This window comes from Canis lupus, chromosome 37 (assembly GCF_003254725.2).
Source record: "Canis lupus dingo isolate Sandy chromosome 37, ASM325472v2, whole genome shotgun sequence".
NCBI classification, from domain to species: Eukaryota; Metazoa; Chordata; class Mammalia; order Carnivora; family Canidae; genus Canis; species Canis lupus.
In genome coordinates, this window is record NC_064279.1 from 5,760,436 (window position 1) to 5,776,179 (window position 15,744).

Genomic DNA, 15,744 nt, shown 5'->3' on the forward strand with positions numbered 1-15,744 from the left:
TTATTGATTTCTAAAAACTCTTTATGTATTAAAGATTTTATACTTTTTTGACGTGAGTTACCGATAATTCTCCCAGTCTTCTGTATGTGCTTACAGTGTTGTGGTATTTTTTTGTTTGTTAGTTGTTTTCTTGTTTGTTTTGATCTTTATAGTTGGTTTGGGTTTTGATAGAGTTAAATTTATCGATCTTTTCTATGTTTCAGATTTTGAGTCATAGTCAGAATGGCCTAACTCACTCCAAGACTATAAATAAATTCTTCCATGTTACAATCTAGAACATTTATAGCTCTGCTTTTTTACATTTAAGTCTTTGATCTTTCATATGCATTTGGCATATGATGTAAGGCATTCATCTGATTGTTTTTGTATGCCCATGTGCTGTTAAAATATCATTACATCGTTTTTTAAAAAGATAAGTATGAGAGCATTGAGAAAGAGAAGCAAGACTCAAGTCTAGGAAATCAGTCCTAGGGAAATAAAAAGGCAATGTAATAAAAAGCAAGTGAAGGGCTAGGGAAATTTAAATAGTTGATCTGTGTAGCAACATGGATAGCAAACATTACATGGGTGTTGCCGTTATCACACCCCTTCATGGTAGACATGGCCAATCTGACGTGATACTTCTTAAAACATTGTTTTAGGCAGCCACTTCCTATTAATCAAAATAAATACATTTGCCATCCCTGATGTAGGATTTGATTTGGGAAGTAACGGAGGGGGAAGAGAAGTGGCAAGAGAGGGAACTGAAAAGGCAAATGATATCAGGGTTTTGAATGCATATTAAGCAATGGTGATATGATGTGAGGAGGTTTTTGTTGGTTTCTTAGGTTTTTTTTTTTTTTAGTGTAAAAAAGTGACATGTTACGTGTTTCAACAAAGTGGGGGGCAGGGTGGAGAGTGATGGCTCGAAAAACAGAAACAAAAGCAACTGTAGTAGTCCAGTCTAGAGATGCTGAATATCTGAACTCAGGTAATAGAGTGCAGTAGAGAGGAAGAGCCATATTCAAGAGGTAAACTCAGTAGGACATATTAAGTGTCAAATGGCAGGAACTGAAAGAAATTAGCTATAGGTAGTGGAGAAAGGGTAGACTAAAAAATGATTAGTTTCCTAAAGTCGTGCACGTGGTAGTTTGGAGACTCTGAAAACTTAGGAGGAGGAACACATTTGAGGATGGGGAGATGAAAATAATGGTAATGAGTGCGGATTTCAGATAATTAACACTGTGTTTGAACTGTCCATATTTGCTAGCACTGGGCTAAAATTATGATGTGTTTAGCAATAAAGAGAAGAATTAGTGTTGATTCATACAAAATAAATACTTGAGGACAGAAACTGAAAACATGGAACTCTGGGTCCTCAATATGAAAGAAGACTTGCTTCAGGAACTGGGGGAAAAGTTGAACTTGCAGGTGGACCCTGTAATAATGGAAACAATGACAAAAGTTGATACAAGTCTACATAAACTGGAACAGGAAGCATGAGGTGATCTTCCAATAATAATCCAGCATTAGCCACCACCAGCCAGTCCCAGCATATTGTGTCCAAGCGGAGGCTCCAGGACTTTAGACATTAAAATCCTGGAGAACATTCAAAGAGCAACAAAGATAATTAAAGGGTTAGAAATAATAGCTGAGGCATGAAAGTATATTTGAGTTAGCCTGGAGAGAAGAAGAACAAATGGTTACTCCATTCACAGTAGATGAAAGCACTCTAGAAATAACTATTTCCTCAGAGTTGGGAGCAAGAGAAGAAGGGATTAAATTGTAAATTGATGTGCATGAGATACGGGGCAAAACTTCCTGAGAAGAAGGTTAAATAATAGATTAGAGCTAAATTTGGTAGTTCAAGTTGTCTGGAAGTTGTGAAATCTGTCTGTGAATCTTTAAAGCATGGAGAGCTAAACAGGAAATCCTCTATTTAGCAAGCACCCTGTGCTTAAGGATCCAATTCTATATCCCTGCCAGCAAAAAAAAATCCACCACAGATCTTGTGTGAATTGCTGCCCTAAGATCCCCTATTCCAGAAGGTCCTCACCCCTGTCAATGGCCCTTTAAGAGCTATGCATTCATTCCATAATTATTTTTGAACCATCCACGCGGGACATTATTTTAGGATAGAGAGTGAACGAAACAGAAAAACGAATGTAGCCAGTTTATTGAGTCTTGCTTGTGTCAAGTATAAGCAACTACCTGCTTAACTCGAAAACCCACCTTTTTGAAAACTTGTCTCTTGCTCTATTCCCTATTTGCTGGGTCTTTGTTTCCTCTGCAAGTGTCTTCTGGAGTCTGGTTATCTCAGGATCCAGTGCAGGGGACTGGAGGGTCCTCACTCCAAAAATAAATAGGGTTCAAAAGTGTGGATTTAATATTTTTCAAATAGAACACAGATTGCCTGTAGTTTTAATTTGTATCGAAAGCACTCAAGATGTAATTTATTCATTGGGCTTACTCCCTTCTTTTTGACAATCTGCCGTCTGACAGCCACTAGTGAATTTGACAGCATCGTGCTCAATGACGGCGCTTATTGGAGACTTATTATAATGAGAGCGACTTCTTTAAAAAACTCTTTGTTCAGATAAGCAAAATTAGAATATACATCATTTAGGTGTTTATGTAATAAAGGTAGATATGCCACGTATTGTTAGATGTCTAATAATGTGAAATATTTGGAAGGCTACTGCAGGCATACATGTCTAGAAATTAGCTGAATTTTTTAAAGGCAGATTTGGAATTGGAAATTGATTGCTATATGGGTTATGAGTTCCTTGATTTCTCTGAAGATAGTGTTTGGTGGATTTCACTTTCTTGGTACTGAACCTCCTCCGTTCACAGAGGCTAAGGGCTGTTTATATTGTAGAAGCCACCTCTAGGCAGGGGGGCATGTTCCTCCTGGTATTATTTCTAAATGCTTTAAAGCCTCTCTCTATCACTTGAACCCATTCTCCAGATGGAGGATTTGGCAGTGGCAGAAGGTAGGACTAAGGATAAAGGTAAAGGGCCAACGTGGCTAGAAAATACCTTATTGGTAAAATTGTCGCTGATTCAGAGAGGTGCAAAGTACCAGAATCCCTTTGCAGCAGTTGTAGTACAGCGGGATCCAGTACTGGGACAGCATTTGGCCTGGAAAGCTAGACACTGAAGGGTGGACTCTTGTAACTGCATAACGAGGCAGACATTGATGACGCTGTTGATTTTTTGAGAGCAGAGAGATAAGGGGTGGGGGGGATTCCAGAGTATCCCAGAATTAATTGTTTTTATAGAACAATTACCTATGATCATGATAAGTCCAATGACCGACGCACCATGCATAGGAAAATATGATAAGGGCTTTAGAAACACTATCTCATTAAATCTTTGTAGATCCTTGTAATGTGAGAATATTTGGCAAATGAAAAAAACTGCAGCCTAGACAGTTGAATAATTTCCCCTACTTAGAAAATCGTGACGTTGGGATTCAGACTCAAATCAATCTGGTTCTAAATCTACTCATTCATTATGTCACATTGGTTCTTATTATTGTACCTGTTGCACCTTATTAGAAAATGAATAATTTGGATTTCCCCCTTAACAACTTTTTTTTAAAATTTTTTTAATTTGCATTTAATCTATGCAGAATTTACTCCCTGGCCATAAGTTTTTGTTTCTTCCGTTTCTTCTGGGATACCTTTTTCTTCTGTGCAACCTCCTCTTCTGGTTTAGGAATAGTCTGCTCTTTTTCAGTAAGAATCATCTCCATGTGGCAGGGAGAGATCATGTGTGGGTTAATCCGGCCATGAGCCCTGTAGGTTCTACGTCACATCTTGGGGGCTTGGTTCACCTGGATGAGCTCAATGACCAGAGAATCTACATCTAAACCCTTAAGTTCAGTGGTACTCTCTGCATTTTAAAGCACGTGCAGTAAAAATTGAGCACTTTTCTTGGGCCACCGACCCTGTGTCCTGCCCCACTGTTGGGCCTGCGCACACCTACCAACTCCACCACCGTAGTGATAGAATGGCACACACTGCCTCTGCAAAGTGACATCTTTCAGATACTTGGTGGCTTTTTGGATATGCATAACCTTGATGGCCTGGGCAGTTTCACACGTGTTCTTAAAGTGCACACGAAGATTTGAACCTCTCGATTTGCATGATTTTGGAGAGTTTTCTGGGTCCAGTGAGTAGCAAACCATTTTTGGAGGTCACCTGAGGCCGCTCTGGGGAAGAGACCCCCTTAACTTCAAACACTCCAACATAACAAGGAGTGTTTTGGGTTAAGTAGACCTGCTAAAGCGGACATTTTCAGTTAGAGGCCATCAGATGGCAATACCAGAACTGCTGCTAATCAGCTATGCCTCCCGGGCTCAGGTCATAGTAATATTTTAAAAGTAGATGGCTTGAGGAAAAATCAAGTGTTTGAAAGAGAAATTGTGATGAATGTGACGAAGTGACTTGTAAATAAAAACCAAAAGGGGGACGCATGGGTGGCTCAGTGGTTGGGTGTCTGCCTTCGGCCCAGGGCATGATCCTGGGGTCCTGGGATCAAGTCCCACATCGGGGTCCCTGCATGGAGCCTGCTTCTCCCTCTGCCTGTGTCTCTGCCTCTCTTTCTCTCTCTCTCACTCTGTATCTCTCATGAAAAAATAATTAAAAAAAAAAAATAGGAAGCTTGGAAGTTTTATGTCTGGACTTAGGAACAAGCAGAGAAGAGCAATAGCTAGAGACCCCCCAGAGGTAAAATCACCAAGCAATGATGGCAGAGACTGAGTCAGCTAAGGCCAGAAAGCATGGTTGAAAGAGCTATGAGGAAAGTTGGGGTGAAAAATTATGCAAATGAATGATGTCACTATAATGGAATTTGAGATCCATTTAATAAAAAGGTCCATTAAAAAAAAAAAGTCCATTGTATTCAGGGCTGTTCTTCCAAATTACACAAGGTCATGTGTTTTCATGACATGACTGATTTTGAGTGTGCTGCTGTATCAATAGTAGGATTCCCCCTAAGTGTAAGTTATATATTAATTCTTCCGTTTAAATTTCATTCAGAATTATGTTTGTGATCTTACAAGTTTTTATAAGAACATAGATTCTCCCCAACATCTGTCACTCTGACCTTGCTCAGTATTATGTAATTTATTGTAAGCAGATTGTTTGTACTAGAAGTAAATGTATCCTTTTGGGCTTGGCGTACATTTCTTGAACAAAAGAGGCCATACTAAACCAAATATTTACTGTGAAGCCAATAACTGGTACTCTACAAATACCATGTCTTGAGTAATTTTTATTTTGGTTGTATATAGCTAAAGTATAAGGCAACCCATTAATTGTAAGCTTTGCCTTTCAAACAGAAATTTGGCCCTGAAAAGAAAGACATTTTTGGCTTTATAAAATGATTTATTTTGAAAATTTAAATAAGCCAAAATGAATATACTATGTTATATACCTTTTTTAAAAAATATGATCTTGTTTCTCAGCAACTTGCTTTTTCATCCTTTGAAAATGAAAGAGCACAAAAACATTGTGAATATATTTGTAACATTGCTAAAGGATTCCATCAAACTAATGATGTTTTAGTCATTTGTTAAAAATGTAAAATTCAAAACACACACACACACACACACACACATACACCCTCTTAGGTATATAGATTGGGAAAGATTAGACCGATGACTCAAAATCTAAAATAAAAGTCATTTCCTGATCATTTTTGTCAGGAAGAAACTAGAGAAGGAAGATCATTCACCAGTCAAAAATCTGGTGACCCCTTCCGTTGTATCCATCGCATAAAAGAAAGCCTGTTTCCATTAATTAAGGACACAAAGTGTGGAGGCGCCTGTCTGGCTCAGTTGGTAGAGCATGGGACTCTTGATCTTGGGATTGCGAGTTCAATCTCCACGCTGAGGGTAGAGTTCACTTAAAAGAATAAATTAAATTAAATTAAATTAAAAACAAAAAACCAAGGGTGGTGATTGCCAACAGGGAAGAGTGAACCTTGTACTCACAAGTTAGCAAACTTTGAAAAGGCAATTTCACAAGGTGCTAATAACATGTTTGGGAATAGTCACAATCTTTGTCCCATGAGGCATTATGGACTTAAGACTTCGTTGACAACTTATTCTGATCAGCCAGTTACATAAGAATTGCTTCTTTACCACCTGTCATTCCCATCCCCCTCCATTTATGAAGTATCCATTGTAGACAAGGCATTGGGATGAGAGATGAGCAAAGAAAATACATGTATAAATAAGGTCTCTGGGGGCGCCTGGGTGGCTCAGTCGGTTAAGCATCCACCTCTTGGTTTCAGCTCAGGTCATGATCTCAGGATCATGAGATCAAGCTGCAGATTATCTCCCTAATCCTCTGTTTCTTCCCTGCTCGTTCTCTCTCTCTCTCTTTCTCTCTCTCTCAAATAAATAAATCTTTAAAAAATAATAATAATAAAAAATAAGGTCTCTGCCCATTCTGGATTTCCTAACAGATACCAGCAAGGCAGGGATACAAACAATTGAAGAAAGCTCAGCGATGATAAACTTAACCAAATTTTTTATTAGCAAAAGGAAGAAACAAAAAAACTGGAGAGAAGTTCTTAATTTACATGTACAGCTGAGTTTTGCATTTTGGCATTTATAGCTTGGTACTGACTTGCTTTACACAATGTATGAGGAATCCTAATCTTTACAGAGGTCTAGGCTTTAAAAGTTCCAAAGGAGACCCTGTCCTGGCCTTTCTTATCTTGAGGAAATGAAAACCTCTGAAATTTTCTTCTGTTCTGTACTCTTTATTTTCCCCCTGGAGATAGCAGTCATATGATCAGAAAGCCTAGAATTTGTCAGACTTCCCTTGGGGTAAGAAGGCCTCGCTCAGATTCAGATAGTGGCATACTAACAGCAGTAAATCTAATTCTCTCTGCCTATATAGTAGGGCTACTTTGTAATTTACCTCTTCTTTCTTGATGGCTTTGTTCTTGAAGCTTTGAGATGAGAGAGTAAGAAAGCAAAGTTCAATTTGACATATACAAACAAAAATAATACAGTATTTTTTTTTTCATGAACACAAAGTATGGTTTACGAATCTATATAATGTCTTAAAAAAACCCAAACAACTCAAACAGGCTTTCTCTAATTCTGTGGAAATGAAAATAGAAGAGCTTCCTTTTAAAGAACATGCTACTTCTCGATTTTAGGGATTCTTATCACAGAGCAGAGACAGTAATTAAAAAGGGTCAGTTGGAAAGTAACTGTGCAATGTGCAGATAAGTGTGGGGAAGATGTCAGGGAAAATATCATCAATAGGTAATATTTTCCCTGAGTAAATTTTCCCACAGAGAAAGATTTTTCTATATAGAGTTACTCATCTGTATCTCAGGCTCACAAACTGGCTGGTAAGTTTTAGTGGCAGGAAAATTGATAAATAGTTGTAGCCTGGAGATACAATTTCTCTCCTTGCACATAAATGTCTTCCCATGCCCCTTGGCTGTTTTTATCTCAAAGCATTAATCTATGTTTCTTGGGGAAAATAAATTCATGATGGTGCATCAGTAAATTCTCAACAGCTCAAAGATTGCCTTAAAATTGTATTTTAAAATATTACCTTTCTATATTAAATTGAGGGTTCACTGTTGTTACCTAAGAAGTGATCTAAATTGGGAGCTTTTAACCAGGGAAATGTGTAGATTCCAATTTGCTGTGATGATCTGGATAATTTATTCCTCATCCATCTCTCAAAACATTTCGAGACTGTGAATCTCGAAATCTGCACGAAAACAAAACAAAGCAAAAAGCTCCCTCAGTGACTCATACTCCCCAAAGTGATTTATTTAAACAGAATAGCTACAACTTCAATAATTGTCCATTCTTCCATTTTAAAATGGAGTGAATGACGGAGACGCTCATTTCAGTAAGTTGCCACTTTACGTCATTCCGTGGACCAGAGGCCTGGCGATGTGATTTGAGCAGTACCAGCTTCCCACCATTAGCAACACACCCTAAAGGCAATTATATTACACAAATTAACAAACCCCAGCAGATGATGTAATTACCTGAGTAGCTGAAAAGTCAGGAAGAGAGACTTCTAAGGATGTGCCAATCCAACCTTCAAGGACTCTTGGAAAAAATTGGTATTACCTACATTGGAACATGTTCTTACACAGCAGGAAATAAGGCCGGGAAAGAGATGGAAACAAGACAGGGAAATATGAGAGAAGGAAGATGTATATAGGTACATAATGTACTGAATGCCCAGGTGTTGCCTTAAGAATCAATAAAAACCAGTGTTTTTTTCAGGGAGGAACAGTAATGCCAAAGGTGGGAACAGATTGCTGTCAATATGAAATTTTGTAGACTTCACACTTCTGGTAGCGTCTGCTCTCTGGATAATTTATTAAGTCCCTTGTGGAAGAAATCTGTGAGTTAGATCTATTAAAATAAATGTTAGAAACGAACTACTGATATAAGGAACATTTACAAAGACGAACACTTTGGTAAAAAAAAAAAAAGCAGCAAAATGTCAGCAAAGTCAGTGTCCTATCCACCTTGTTTATTAAGTTATAATTGAAATATATGAATAAATGTGTTAATGTAACAATTAAAGCATGCACTGAAACCGTGAACATTTATGGACTACCCATCACATGTAAGAGGGTCTTGAGGGAGGTACAAATGAATAACCCAGGCTCCAAACTCTGGGAGTTTATGATAGAACACTTGTGCAGCTGATGAATTGTTTGTACTCTGAACATATGAAGTTCTCCATAAACATTCATATATCACAGACCCTCCGCAGAGGGTGAAGGAGGAAATGAAAATACTTGAGTCCTTTGCTATTTATTCTTCACCTAGGAGAGTTCAAAATAAATGATAATTAATGTCAAATACACACACACACACACACACACACATACACACACACACCCCTGCTAAATTATTATTACCTTAGCAGGTTTGTCTTACATTCAATCAATATCCACATCCACTTTAATCCATTACTTAATACTAACTTACTATTTATTACGTGCCAGGCACCGGGGACACAAATTAACAAGCAAGTGGTCTCTGTCTTCAGGAAACATACATTCTAATGGATAGACAAATGTAAAATTTTAAAAAGGCAAGTGATTCATTACAAATTATGATAAATACTTTGAAGAAAAAGATTGAGGCCACGCTGTGGGGTCGGGCTGCCTTATTTAGACTAAAGAGTCAAGAAAAGTCTTTTGAAAAAATTAAGCAGAGAGACCTAAATATATGAGAAATTAGTCTAGTAAAAATAGAGTAGGACAAGTTTTCAAGTTTTCTAGGCAGACATCCTGGGCCTTCTTTACATGCTTTCCAATTATTCTTGAGCAATCTTACCCAGTCCCATGGCTTTGCGTATCATCTAAACACTGACAACTCCAAATTTATTATCTGACTCACACTTCTCTTTGGAGCTTGACCTGGATATTCCATTACTTACTTGACATCTCCACTGAGAGGTCTCAGGTATCTCCAACTTAAAATATCTCAAACTAGGAAGTCTCTGTCCCCCACCCCCACCTCCAAAACTGCTCCTCCCCCAATCTTGTCCCTCTTGGTAGGCGATACCTCTATCCATATGCTTATTCATACCAGAAATCCGAGAGTTCCTTGACCTCCCCCCCACGCTCCCCACACGTGTTATTACCCAGGCTAAGTCTTATCAATTCTATCACCAAAATTGATCTCAAATTACTATTTTGGCATAAGCACCTCTTGCTTAGATTATTGCAATAGCACCAGTGAGCTCGAAATCAACGCCTATGCCTGCATCTGGGGAGCTACAGACCAAGCACGGCAGTCTCAGGTAAGTGGAGGGGACACTTTTCAGCTGATATTTTCAAGCATGTCATGCCAAGAGCTCTACACTTGCACAAACCACTTGGCAAAATTTCTCTTCTGATGGTTTACAAGGGCTACCAATAGCTTCATATTACTTTCTCCTTGGCCCCTGACCGAAAGGGACAATTTGGAGAAGAAATATTTCCATACTACTGCCAGAAGAATTCAACTAGCTATTTCACTTGACATCTATGTTTAAAATGTCAAATCGAACCTCTGATTAAAAAATTCAATTTCTAATTAAACACCGAACACATCTTAGCCCCAAGCTATACAGCAGCTTAAAGAAATTTAACCACGTTTTTAACAATACCTCAATATGCAATATGACTCCAAAGTTTAAAGATTTACTTCCTTTAAAAAAAAAAAAACCCAAATTGTTAGAAAAAATTGTAATTTAATTCATTTAACCATAATTTACTTAAAAGTCACTGATACTTTGTTTTCTGTTAGTGCTTCAGGTTGGTTGAAAAACATGATTGAATGGAAATAGATTGATCTTTGCTGGGTCTTTTGGGGTTATTTCTGATAAATAGCCTTTGAAAAGAATCTCAATTTATGATTAAGAATATTTACCGGTATGTAACATCTATACGCATTTGCGACAGAATGTGGGGAAGGTATAACCACAAGATGAATTTCACTACATTCTAGCAGAGAAAGCAATAAAAAATTTTATGGATGTACTGATCAGTGTTTATAAAGGACAAAACAATTAGATTTTATTTGTGAAATAGGATAGAACATTTCAATAAAAACACAATTACTACTGTATATAAGACTGCTAATTGTCCTTATTTATTTATTTTTAAGATTTTATTTATTTATTCATGAGAGACCGAGAGAAAGAGAGAGGCAGAGACACAGGCAGAGGGAGAAGCAGGCTCCATGCAGGGAGCCCGATGTGGGACTCGATCCCGGGATCACAGGATCACAACCTGAGCCAAAGGTAGACGCTCAACCACTGAGCCACCCAGAGGTCCCCTCTAATTGTCTAATTGTGTTTATAAAGCACGATTACTGAAGCTGCTCCATCATACAATGGCTGTGACTCTTGAGAAACCTAATCTTCATTGCTTAGGCTCTCTGTTCAAGGATTTTAGAGGTCTGCATTATTCATATTTGTTTTGAAAGCAGACAAGAGGAGTTTTATCATGCTTTTGATTTCAGATAAGGAATGCCCAGGGAAGTTAAATAGTTCATTGTTTTTATCAAAACATTTTCCAGGAAGTGGAGTTGAAGTGATAATGTCAAATAGAGAAAGAGCTTCAGCTCTCATTCTCCTTCTTTTTTATTAAACAATTGTGCTTGATCTCCTAATGTGAATTAAGATTCCTGATTTCATCCAGTCCTCCGAATCTAGACCATTTCTAGACCTCTTCTAGTGACAAAAGGATGGCACTTCTTTATTTTGAAACTTCTAAAATAATAGATCTTGATGTGGTCACGTCTACTCATTCCAGGGCTAGTCTAAATTAAGATATGTAAGTTAGTATTTAATTTTTGAGCTTAAAATATATCTGTATGTCCTTTAGTCTAGAATTATACATTAGAGGAGTTGACTTTTTTTTTAAGATTTTATTTTACTTATTCATGAGAGACACAGAGAAAGAGAGAGAGAGGCAGAGACACAGGCAGAGGGAGAAGCAGGCTCCACGCAGGGAGCTCGATGTGGGACTCAATCCCAGGTCTCCAGGATCCCGCCCTGGACCAAAGGTGGTGCTAAACCACTGAGCCACCTGGGCTGCCCCTCTTTTTTTTTTTTTTTTTTTTTTAAGATTTTATTATTTATTCATTAGAAATAGAGAAAGAGGCAGAGACACAGGCAGAGGGAGAAGCAGGCTCCATGCAGGGAGCCCAATGTGGGACTCGATCTTGGGACCCTGGGATCATGCCCTGAGCCAAAGGCAGATGCTCAACCTCCTGAGCCACCCAGGCGTCCCTATGGTTTGATTTCTTGACACTTGAATATATTCCAGGGGTTTTTGCTTCAGAACACCTGGTTGCTTTCTGATCCTGATTACTCTCTAAATCAGAAGTAATGTTTTTTAGTCCCTAAGTTTTGGGCGTGAAATTCTAATCCCTTTTATGCTTCTTATGTTCTTATTAATATTTAAAACTGTCTTTTTTATTTGAGTTGTCTCCATATGAAACACCTATTCTAGTTGTTCAACTTGGTAAGCCTCCTTCCAACTACAGTTACATGGCTGGTAATGATTTTGTTTGGCTTGCTCATTTCAGGGAGTTTGGAGTGCAAGCTCTCCGATCAGGATCTTGGGGTCATTTATATAGTGATGGGTTCACAAGATTATGTGTAAGATTATGTACAAGTAAAAATGGTTTGGACTTTAAGGAACAGAAAACTTGTCTAAAGGTCACTTAAGGGACTCCTGGGTGGCTCAGTGGTTGAGCGCCTGCCTTTGGCTCAGGGCGTGATCCTGGAATCCCGGGATCTAGTTCCACATCGGGCTCCCCGCAGGGAGCCTGCTTCTCTCTCTGCTTCTCCCTCTGCCTGTGTCTCTGCCTCTTTTTCTGTGTCTCTCATGAATAAATAAATAAAGTCTTAAAAAAAAAAAAAGGTCACCTAAACCATAAGGAAAATCATTGTTTCACATAACAAGAATTCTAAAGATAGGTTAGTTTGAAAGTTGAGTAATTCATTGATTCATCAATGCCGTCCCTTTGCCCAGATGTTTTCCATCTTTTCACATTTCCAGATTCTAAAAGTGTGTTATTTGTCCCCTTGGGCAGATTACTTCTAGGTTTCCCAAGTAGATGACAAAGTCCAGAGGCAGAAAACAGAAATTTGTTTCCAGTGTCTTATTAGAAGAAAGCTTTCCCAGAGGCCCCACTGGGTTTTTGGCTAGAATTATGTCACATACCTAATCCAGAACTAATTGGTAAATGAAATGGACTATCATATTGGCTTAGCAGTGGTTTATGGGACCTAGAGACACAGATCCTTGTAGGGAGTTCACAAGGTTCAAATTCTTTCCTCTGACAATGGTTAAGATGTTGTTTGCCTTTTTTCACTCCACTGGTGGTATAAAAGGAGCAGTAGTGGGTAATATTCCAGGCTGTTTAGTACAAATCAAGGCTGTGGCACCAGAATGTTCTAGAAGGGGACACCTGGGTGGCTTAGCGGTTGAGCATTTGCCTTTAGCTCAGGTCATGATCCTGGGGTCCCAGGATTGGGTTCCGAGTGGGGCTCCCAGGGAGCCTGCTTCTCCTTCTGCCTGTGTCCCTGCCTCTCTCTCTGTGTCTCTCATGAATAAATAAATAAAATCTTTAAAACAAACAAACAAAATGTGCTAATAGTCAGTGTATGCCTCACTGCCAGGCACTAACATAAAGTTATAGAGTTTGCTGTTATTTTCTGGTCCATACTGAAGTGCTCATGTTATTTCGGTCACATACTATACGACTGAGTTATAAGTTGATATAGCTGCTTTTTTTCATGGAACATTTTCTTTCTTTTCTTTTCTTTTCTTTTCTTTTCTTTTCTTTTCTTTTCTTTTCTTTTCTTTTCTTCTTTTCTTTTCTCTCTTTTCTTTTCTTTCTTTTAACCCGAAAAATGGACAAAGTACCATTATTCAGACTTGGGTATTTTGCAGACATTTTCTTGAAAATGAACAGAAGAAATAAGCCTGCTGCTTTGAGGAAAACAACTGATAACATTTGTTGCAAATGATAAAAATTCAATCTTTCAGGTGAAAATTAGAATACTGGGTAACTTGTATCCACTACTCTGAGCTTACTAGGTTCCCAGGACTTAAACATTTTTCTGATGACAGCAGTGCTGAAATTAACAGAAGTGATTTTTTTTTTTGGTATGGTATGATGAGTGGTGTCAGCATTTGAAAGATCTGCATGACTCAGTGAACCAGTATTTTCTCAATGACTAATGCACGTTACGCAACTACTCGAGGGTAACATCCATCTTAAGACCAAAATAGACTGAAAGATTTAAAGGTAACACTATGCAGTCTCACTGAATCTGTTTTCTGATTCAACATTATAGAGAACCTTTGAGGAACTACCACTTTTGAGTTTTAGTATTGTATCAAAGAAGAATATCCACAAATTTCTGAAGAGGCTGTTAAATTACTTACTATTTGTATGAGGTTGGTTTTTTTTTTTTTTAAACATACTTCAACCAAAACAAGATACTGAATGCAAAAGCAGATATGAACATCTATGTTTTTTTCTATTAAGCCAGACTTTTCAAATATTTTTATTTTGAAAATAGTTATTTTCCATAAAATTTTCACATTAATGTGTAATGGGTTTATTATTTTTACTTTTCAATGAATTAATATATTACAATTTTTTTTCTTTAAGATTTTATTTATTTATTCACGAGAGACACAGAGAGAGAAAGAGAGAGAGAGAGGCAGAGACACAGGCAGAGGGAGCAGCAGCCTCCATGCAGGGAGCCCGACATGGGACTGGATCCCGGGACTCCAGGATCACAACCTGGGCCAAAGGCAGGCACTCCACCTAGAGATCCCCTACATTACAAAATTTTAATTTTAATTTTCTAAAATGGTAAATATTGATAGATAGGAGTCACATAAACAAATATACTTTGTAGTCCTCGGTAGTTTTGAGAGTTTTTACAAAAGGGTCCTGAAACCAAAAAGTTTGAGAACCACCTGGTTTAGAACAATCAAGGATTAACCATTTGGGGCTTAGCTACAGCCTCCTCTGCCTACATGATTTTATGTTGTCTTAGTAACAGAGTGGTTATTAACAGGGTGGTTAATGGCTTGATTAGAGCAATGATCTGCTGTAGTTAAGTTGAAGGAGAATTTTCCCAGTGACATGTGGCAGTCAGCAAACCGTGATCCATCTTTGGGAAATGTTGGCAAAGGGTTCTCTGGTCTCAGAGACAGGGATCTCATACTGCAATGCTTCTGGGCTGCCAGATTCTAGAGGAAAGCTTTCTTCAGAAGCTGCATATAGGAAAGGGGCAGAAGCAATTTGTTGCCTTTTATGCCCTTTGGGATCACCCTGTATCTCTGGTCTGGCCCCAAAAGGCAGTCATGTTCTTTGTCCCAAGCTGGGGATGCCCATTTCTTTCTTAAGGAACACAAAGCAATGAAATTCCATATCATTATCTCCTATCAGGGCTGGAGGTCTCAGCCGTACCTGGGCACACCTCCAGCCTCTACAAGTCAGCCAAGGCTGTTTTGAACGATGGATTGGTAATTCAGAAAAGTTAATGCATTGAGAGTAAAGGGAGCAAATAGAAATAGAATCAAACAATATTCGTATGAAACCAGAGAGGATAATGATGGTAAAGAAAACTGCCATTGAGAATATGCTAGGCTCTCATTAGATCACTGGGGGAAATTATAATGCCCTTAACCATGATTGAGGACACGATGGGAGCCACAGAATTAGGGTTAAAATGAGGGTTTCTCCTTTGGACATATTGAGTTTAATATTCCTGAAAGTATAGGTAGAAATGTCCACTGAGCAGTTGGAAATATTGTCTGACCTTTAAAAGAGAGATGGGGCTTAAAATACAGATCTTGGAGTGTTCAGCATGAAGGTCACACTTGAAGCTTTAGGAACTGGTAGGATTTCTTTCCCCTTCACAGATAAAGTGATAAGCCAAGGCAGTCAAAGGTAGAAATTTAGGAGGTACCTTGCTGGTGGGTAGGGTGTGACTCTTGATCTCAAGGTTGTGAATTCAAGCCCCATGATGGGTGTAGAAATTACTTGAAAATAAAATCTTATAAAAAAAAAAATCTCTACACCCAACGTGGGGCTTAAATTCATGACTCCAAAATCAAGAGTGGCTTGCTTTTCTGACTGGGCCAGCCAGGCACCCCTAGAACAGTTTTAGATATGTAGAAAATGTAGATTGCAGAGAGTTCTAATGTACCCAACATCCAGTTTCTCCT

General features: G+C 38.3%; 1 protein-coding gene and 1 pseudogene across 2 annotated transcripts in view; one reads left to right on the forward strand and one right to left on the reverse strand.

The window, feature by feature from the left end:
- SLC39A10 (solute carrier family 39 member 10) overlaps window positions 1–15,744 on the forward strand; it is a 136,464-nt gene that overhangs the window by 37,248 nt on the left and 83,472 nt on the right. The window lies entirely within an intron of this gene.
- On the reverse strand, window positions 3,617–4,171 carry LOC125754524 (60S ribosomal protein L17-like; annotated as a pseudogene).